We start from the raw sequence: 7,816 nt of genomic DNA, 5'->3' as shown, positions 1-7,816 counted from the left end.
GGGGTTTCAGGCCGGAGCGGATGCGCACGTGGACGTACTTGCAAGCCCTTGCTTTCCACCGCACGAGAAACCCCAGTGAAGTGGCTCTGCGTCTCCAAGCCACCCTGGCTGGAAAGAGAGTTTCCTGGGGGTCTCGGGGGGCCTGAGCGCCCCAGGAACCTTTTCCTGCAGGAGCTGGGGGGGAGGCGAGCGGTCGGAGGAAACTTCCTTGCCACTGGCCCCCGGCCAGGAAGGATGCAGCTGCATCCTTGGAGTCGAGTGGAGCGTGGGGAGCGCGAGCATTTCCGCGTTATTTTTCCGAGGAGCCACGTGAGGGTTGTGTTAATTCCTGCTGGGAGAGGCAGCGGGGCCAGCTGAGGGCTGTGGGATGGCTGAGGAGCTAACAATTAGCCCCAGGTGATAATTGATAACAGCAAGACACCAGGCACCAAGGGGAGGGCTGGGACCTGAGGGTGATGGGTGGTGGGGTGTGAAGAGGAGGAGGTGAACTGCTGCGGCCGTATCCTTCCTGGGCAGAATGGGTGCTCAGCCCCAGCTCAGATCCGGTAGCCAGGGCTCCCCTCAGGCATGCCCACAGATCTAATTAGCGTGAAAAAAGTAATTAAGGTAAGCTGCTGCAGTGCTGAGGCTCCCAGCAGGCTCCAGCAGACAGGCAGGCACTGGCATGTCTTGGGAACAGCCTGGGAGCTTGGGCCAAGGGACAACTCAAGCCCTGGGGCTATTTTCTCCCCTTCCGAGCAATGTTTGTCCCTGCTCCGCCATGCACAGCTCTGTTACGAAACAAACATCCACCCTGCTTCTTGGAAAAGCATCCCTGGGGCAAGGATGTGTTTGCAAGGGTAGGTAAGAGGTGCTTTTCCATCCTTTTTTGGGTTACGTCCTGCTATCGCTCCCTCCATCGAGGCAGCCCTGGCTTGCAAATTGCTTCTCTATCTGCACTGGCCACCCAGCTGCTGTACAGGAGGCAATTTAATTCATAATGGTCTATCAAGTACTGGGGGTGCTGGGTGCTGCCGCTTCCCTTCCCGGAGTGTGACGGCTCCGGGGGTGACTGGCCCTGCAATCTCTGGGATTGCACTGCGTGTTTAAGGTGAAAGATTTAATTAAAAGACCACCTGTGTGGCATGCCACAAAGCCCTTTCTGCTTGCTGCTGGGGCCACAGAGGCTCAGCTCCTTGTTGGGAGGACGGTGCCGTGTTTGCCCTGCGCTCTGAGCCCAGCGATGCTCTGACCCTTGGTGTCGGTGGGTTTTGCAAGGCTGGTGCAGTGTCCAACCCCGCAGCCCTTTCTGTCACCCCGTTCCATCCAGGCCAGAAATCCTGGGAAGAAGGGGGAAAAATTCAAGCCCCCCTTGAACCTGGGCTGAGTGACATGTAAAATATCTTCACAGCCGATCTCTGCTAATGGGTTGCAAATTGCTTCCATCAGCTCCGGTATTACAGATTGCTCATCTGAAATTGCTTCCAGGAGCCCATTTTGGGGCCAAACACTTCCTAGCTTGGGGAAATAACCATCAGCATCATTAGCAGCAGTAAATTGTATTCAAATGAGGCACTGTGGGGCCTTACTAAGACTTTTTACATGTGCTGGTGGGGTAGCTCCAGCATTAGGGGGTTGTTGCGTCCACGTGGGGCTGGGTGCTGCTTCTCCCAGTCCCGAGACCCCGTCCCCGCTGGCTGTCCCCATCGCTCCCGGCTGCTCCTCGAGGCATCGCTTTGCTCCAGCTCTGAACCAAGAGCAGCTCCGTTGCCTCCACGTAGGCCCTGGTAGAGGTCCAGAGCTTCCTAATTCATGAGCACATCATTAATTATCTGCTGGAAGCCAAAGTCTCAGCATCTTGGTGAGACTAACGAGGCTATTAAAAGAGCTGTTTCTGGCCATTGCTGGCTCTGGCTGGCCCAGAGCACGTTGTCGTCCCAGGTCAGCAAAAAGAGGAAGAGGTTACCTTGCGCTCCATCTTTTGGCTCCTGTTTGCTCTTGCCGTGTAAACCAAGCCTGACCATTTCTGAGACCGTTCCAAAGGAAACCACCATATCAAAACCCTGAGAAACGAGAACCCAGCACGAGCAGCTCGGTGATACCACGGGATTTCGGAATCAAAGCACATCCCCATCGCCCAAGTGGCAGGAGATGGGAAGGGTCAAAGCCAGACGGGGCGGAGGGTCGAGCTGCTGCTCCCAGGAGTTACCAGCGGGGTTATCCCGAGTAAAAACACCACTGTTTAAAATCAGCAGTTTCCTTGCCTCCCTGCTCCGAGCTGCTGGGTCACTCGCCCCCGTGCAGAGTGTCTCCGTCTGATTTATGCCGTGTTGTGCTGTGCTCTCGCTTGCACCCGCTTGGCTCTCCCGGCGCGAGGAGCAGCCAGTCCATTAAACACTGAGTCATCCTCAGCGGCATTTAATTTTGTGAGGGGCAGCAGTTTGGATAATTAAAGGCCTCCGTGGCCAAAGCTGGCGGCTGTGGAGAGCAGGGCTGACGGGGAAGGCGAGGACACCCAGCAGCACCGATTAATGGGGGGCCCCCGGCGGCAAGGCCCCGGCAGAGAAGCGGCTCCTCACTCCCACCCTCCTCTTCCCCTCCCCGCCTTGCGTTTTGGGGTGTTTTTTAACCTTTTCCTGCCTCGGATGAGGGCTTCCTTGGTCAGGTGAGTGCGATGATGCTCTGTGCTATTTCTGCCTGGATTAACCACGTCCTGGTGGGATCTCCTGTGGGCTGATATGCTATCTGGAGGCCTTGGCTTATTAAAAGGACAAGCTGTTCGGGGAGCTGGTAATAAAGCCATGAAAGCTTTTATGAACCAGAGTTGAAGGCACTAATATCGCTGTGCTCTGCGTGGGTGAGAAATTAGACAAGAGTTCCTCCGTGCTGATGGTTTTTTTTTTTCCTCCCCCCTATTCATCTTTCTCAACAATTATCTTTTATTTTGATATCTTTCTATTTAAACCTTCAGAACCACATTCGGGATAAAAAGGAGGCTGAATCGCTTAACAACCAGGCACTGTGCAGCGCTGGTGCGGGGGACCTGGAGGCAGAGAGCGACGGGGAAGGGGGAAGGTGGCTCGGGCTCTCCTGGGGCTTCGGCAGCAGGAACCGTCCCCAAGGGCCAGGAGACAAACTCGCCGGGGCCCATCTCCTGCAGGAAGGCAGGTACGCCTCCCGCCAGCAGCCTCGGGAAGAGCCGTATCGCTGCGTCTGTGTTGCACCCACATTGCACGCCTGGGTCTGCATATCTGGGATTGCCTCCAGCTGTTCATCTTGCCGCTCGTGGCCCTTGGATCTGGGTGTCCCTCTCCGACTGCTGTGTCTTTTCCAGCCCCTTCTTCAGGGCTGTCTCTACACTTCTGCCATTCTGGAAATCTCACGATCGATTAGCCGCAGCTTTCCAGAGTTGTGAACGGCACATCGCAAACCGAAGGCGGATGGAAACCCTGCAGAAAGTCACTGAGCTGAGCGTGCGGCTTCATTAGCTCAAGCAATTAGCATGAGGCAATGCAAACCCACTGGCTACTGCTGAACGACTGTCCTGAAACACTTTCCCCTTGCACCAGCTCCACCTTGGCTGGCTCCTGCCATCCTCACTTGTTTCACCCTGTGTCCAGGAAAAGCCCCTCATGTGGGACAGACACAGCCCAGGGGCTGCTCCCGTGGACCGGAGGGTCTGAAGCTACTCGGGCTGGATGGGACCCATCTCTGGAAGTGCAGGGCAGAGACCAAACAAACTCATTTCACAAAATGCTGGCCCGTGGCTGGGTCAAGCAGGGATCTGCGCAGTTGCCTGCAGTCCTGCAGCGCTGCCCAAGGCCATCCCTCCCGGGTCCTCGTTCTCTTCACCACTCTGATTTCTGTATCGGAAGACGAAGGTGTTTTGGAGCTTCGTGAGAAGAAACGCTCCGTGCCGTCAGTGGCCCTGCCGTTATCCCTGCGGCTGTGTCCGGCAAAGGCAAACACCTTGCTGCAGTCCCAGGCCACGAGCGGGTACGGCATTGCGTGTGTGCACACAGAGGTGAGCCGCTGGGATGCACAACGCGAGGCGCGGGGCAACGGGATCCTCCAGCTCCTCCCTGGGTGCAGATCCAGCCCGGGGAGGCGGGATCCGCTCGTCTGATACCATTTCTCTGCCTGCGCTACCCTGGCTTCGCTAGCGGCTGCTTGTCCCCATGTCCTTGTCACTGCCATAGAGCCCGGTCAGATCACATTTTCTTTTATTCCCTCTGACACTGGTTGTGGTCACAACAAAACTCATCTCATTAAGGAAACGCTGAGGATAGCTGGAAGGGGAAATGGATCCCCCCATCTGGTAGGTGCCAGGTTGGGCCAGCAGCACGCGCTCGCTGTGGCCCCGGGCACTGTGGAGCTGTGATGGAGAAGGCGGCTCATGTGTCCTGGGTGTGCAAACACGCTCCAGCAGCCTGAGCCATCGCGCAGGAGCCAAAGGGTTAACCCTGCCTGCGTGCAAACATCCTCCAAACAGCACCGATGGGAGCAGCGCGCCTCTCTGCTCTCTGAAAGCTGGCAAACAAATTAAAGCAATGTTGCAACTAATGCGTTTCTTTGCAGCGGAGAGGAGGAAAAGCACCGCTCAAAGGCTGAGGAGACAAAGGCAGTGCAGATGGGTGCTGGGGGACCCGGCGAGCGCCACGTGCTCTGCGCCGCTTTGCTCCGAGCTAAGCTGAGATTTGCTGCTACAGCTCCGTGACAGCGGCTGGAATAACCTGGGGAGGATTTATGGGAACCACATCGGGGCCAAAGGGGGAACCTGCCTGGGAAGAGCTGTAGCTGGGGGTTACTCCGGTATTGCTGCTCCTCGGTGTTTGTGTCCCAGTTCTCCAGGAGGAATCATGTTGTGCAGGGAGGGAATACAGCACTATATGCTCCAAGCATATAGATCAGCGCGTCGTCTTCCCAGCAGCTGCCTGACACACAGCAGTCCAGCAAAAATGAGGTCCCACTTGGCTTCTTGGGCTCTTGTTTGCCTTGAAAAGATATTAAATGGCGAGATGCAAATCCCCTAAAACAATTTGATGAAGCTGGTGGCTGCGGTGGCCCTGGTGGAGCCAGGTCTGGGGCTGGTGGGTGCCCGGGGGAGGCGGCTGGTTGGCACGAGTTTGGTGCGTGGGGAAAGGGCTGGTGGAGTTGGGCAGCCTGGACCCGCAGCTGTTGTCGGAGGGCTGCTGCTGGTCCCCGGCATGGCCTTATCATTGTCCCCCGTTGACAGAAATGACACGTTTCTCTCATTATAAATGGGGGGTTTTGCTACACTCCCCCGGCAGCCAAGCCCATGCAAGGAGCAGATGGAGCCCATCTTGAATGTGCAATCTCAGCAAAAGCAAAGCCAATAAGTGAGTTAATTACCAGGACGTTATGTGAGAGCTGGGGATTCCCAGGGGATGGTGGAGACGAAGCAGCCCTTTGCTCGCCATCCGCAGCTGCAGGAGCCGGAGGGGCCGGGGGACTCGGCTGGCCACCAAAGGAACTGAGCTGCCCTCCCTGGGGACAGCTCGCCTGCAAAAGCCCTCGGCAGACCCACTCAGAGCTCTCAGATATTATCGAGGTTGTATCCGTCCCTTCCCCGGTGGTTTTCCTGGCTGTGTCTCGTGAGGCATATTCATGGGGTGGCTTCAAAGTGCCAAGCAGTGTCTGCTCTCCACAAGACAGTTGTGGCTCCGACACTGAAAACATGAATATACCCGAGGGCAGAGCATCTTTTGCCTTTGTCTCACTGCCTAGCAAAATTGGGAGAGAAAGAGTAGCAGCTCCTAAACTCCCTGGTTTAATAGTGAATTTTAACTGGGCTTGAAAGACTTCTGCCCCCTTACCTGGTGCCTTTGGGGCAGCTTTGCCGTGTCCCCCCGGCCGTGCAATGCCTGCCCGGTGGTGTGTAGGACTTTCCAGCTGAAATGCCTGCCCGGAGGCAGCGTGCTCGGCTCTGGCAGCCGGGGGATGCGGATGTGCTGTTTTGCCCTCCTTGGTGCTTCCGCTCTGCTCCCCATCAGCTGAGCTAATAAAGTTTGGACTCCTTAAATCCACAAACTGTTTCAAACTCGATTGCCCTGGGCTGGCTCGCAGCTCCCGTCCACCCCTCCCCTTGCGTATCTGCCTGGGAGATAAGGATGGCAGTGCCTTTAATTCCTCACTTATGCATCGACTGCCAATTCTCCTGTCCGCTCACCCTTGATAAATATTGCACAAAGATTTGGCTGCCAACGTGCTGGAGATAAAGGTCCGGTCCCGCCAGATCTCCTTCCCCCGTGCTTTTTGTCTTGTTATGTGTCCAATTTGTTCAACAACCCACCTGCTGCAAGAGAGGCGCTTCCCGTCTCTGCTCCTGCTTCGGATTATTGCTAAACCTCCGAGTGAGCTCCCTCCTCCCCGCGCCCAGCCTTGGGTGGGAATTGAGGACTAAGAAAAGGCGCTGTCATTTCCAGGCCTTGAATTGTCATTGATTGGGGGATCGATAGCGGAGCCCGCCTTGGCTCAGCGCTCTCCCGGGCTTGGCAGGATCCTCTTCGCTGGTGTCGGGCAGGTGCCGAGGTGCTGCCGTGTCATCCATGAGCCCATCCCTCGGAGCAGAGCCCAAACCAGGGTTTGGGGATGCTCCTATGCAGCAAACCTACAAAAGAGCGAGCATCAGAGGCTCTAGCTGGGCTTAGCCTTGCTAAAAATCCTCTTTCCACCACTGCGGCCAGGCTGGATGAGCAGAGTTTGGGGTGCCAAGAGAAGGGTTAGTGTTTGGGAGGCATCACTGGAGGTGTGCTGCATCTCGCCCACCCACTGCGTCTGGGTTGGCTGGAACTGGCTGCCCTGGCTCAGAAACCCTCCAGGAGCTGAAAGCTGCTGCCTGACGGTGCACAAATGCCTTACAGAGAATGCAACAGCGACGGGAGCTGCTCAGCTGTGCGGCGGGGAGCAATGGTGGCATGCCTGGGGAGGATGCCCAGCGCCGATGGTCTCCGTGAAACCACGAAGACAAGTCCTGATGCTGCAGCAGTGTGTGAGCATTGCTCCTGGCCGAGCCTCGAATATCAGGGCTGCTGTAGGCGAGAGGACGGACAGAGGCTATCGATTGGGGTGGGGAGGGAGAAACAGAGGAGGGAAGGTCTCAAGCAACCTTATCGCTGCGTATAGATCTGGTTGGCAGCATCTGTTAGAGCTGATACCCCCCCTTTGCATCCTCTCATGCAGCATCCTGAGTGGCATCTCTCTTATGAGAAGATCAAATTAAAAAGGAGATGAGTGATGCTCAGATCTGGAAGTGTTTGAACTCAAATGAGGCACGTATGTCTGTTATTCGCGCTGTCCTGCTGGAAGAGCAGCTGTCTCGGGCAGCTTCAGACGCTATTTAGCTTACAGGTCTCTGGATTCCCCAGTTTGGGGGTGGTTCTCACAACACCGTTTGATCGCTATCACTTCTAAATCCATAAGAAATGTCATCTGAAGTGCAACAAATAATGTTCTGATTGTCTGCTGGATCCTAATGCTACTCCCTGGAGATAACAAGCTGCAATTTTCCCCCTGGGCCATACAATAATCGCCCCAATTACTCCCAAGCAGTGGTTATTAAACTCACGGCATTGCTTTCATTTACAAAGCAAAAATAATTAAGCAGGTGTCTATGTTCACTGTTTGGCTGGGGGTGACCGGGGTTATTTCTGCTTTGTTCTGGGAAAGAAACTCTGGGCGGCTATGGAAAACCTCCATGGCTTTTCCGCTCTGTGTGGCACAGTTCTGTCAAGAACGGTACAGAGAAGCTGCCGGATGATCGACCAAATAAAACGCAGTTGGTGTCTGTTAATGCCGGGGTTGGTATCCCAGAGGA

The sequence above is a fragment of the Chroicocephalus ridibundus genome, chromosome 24 (assembly GCF_963924245.1).
Source record: "Chroicocephalus ridibundus chromosome 24, bChrRid1.1, whole genome shotgun sequence".
NCBI classification, from domain to species: Eukaryota; Metazoa; Chordata; class Aves; order Charadriiformes; family Laridae; genus Chroicocephalus; species Chroicocephalus ridibundus.
The sequence above is the reverse complement of the archived record's forward strand: the minus strand, read 5'-3'. Positions refer to the sequence as shown.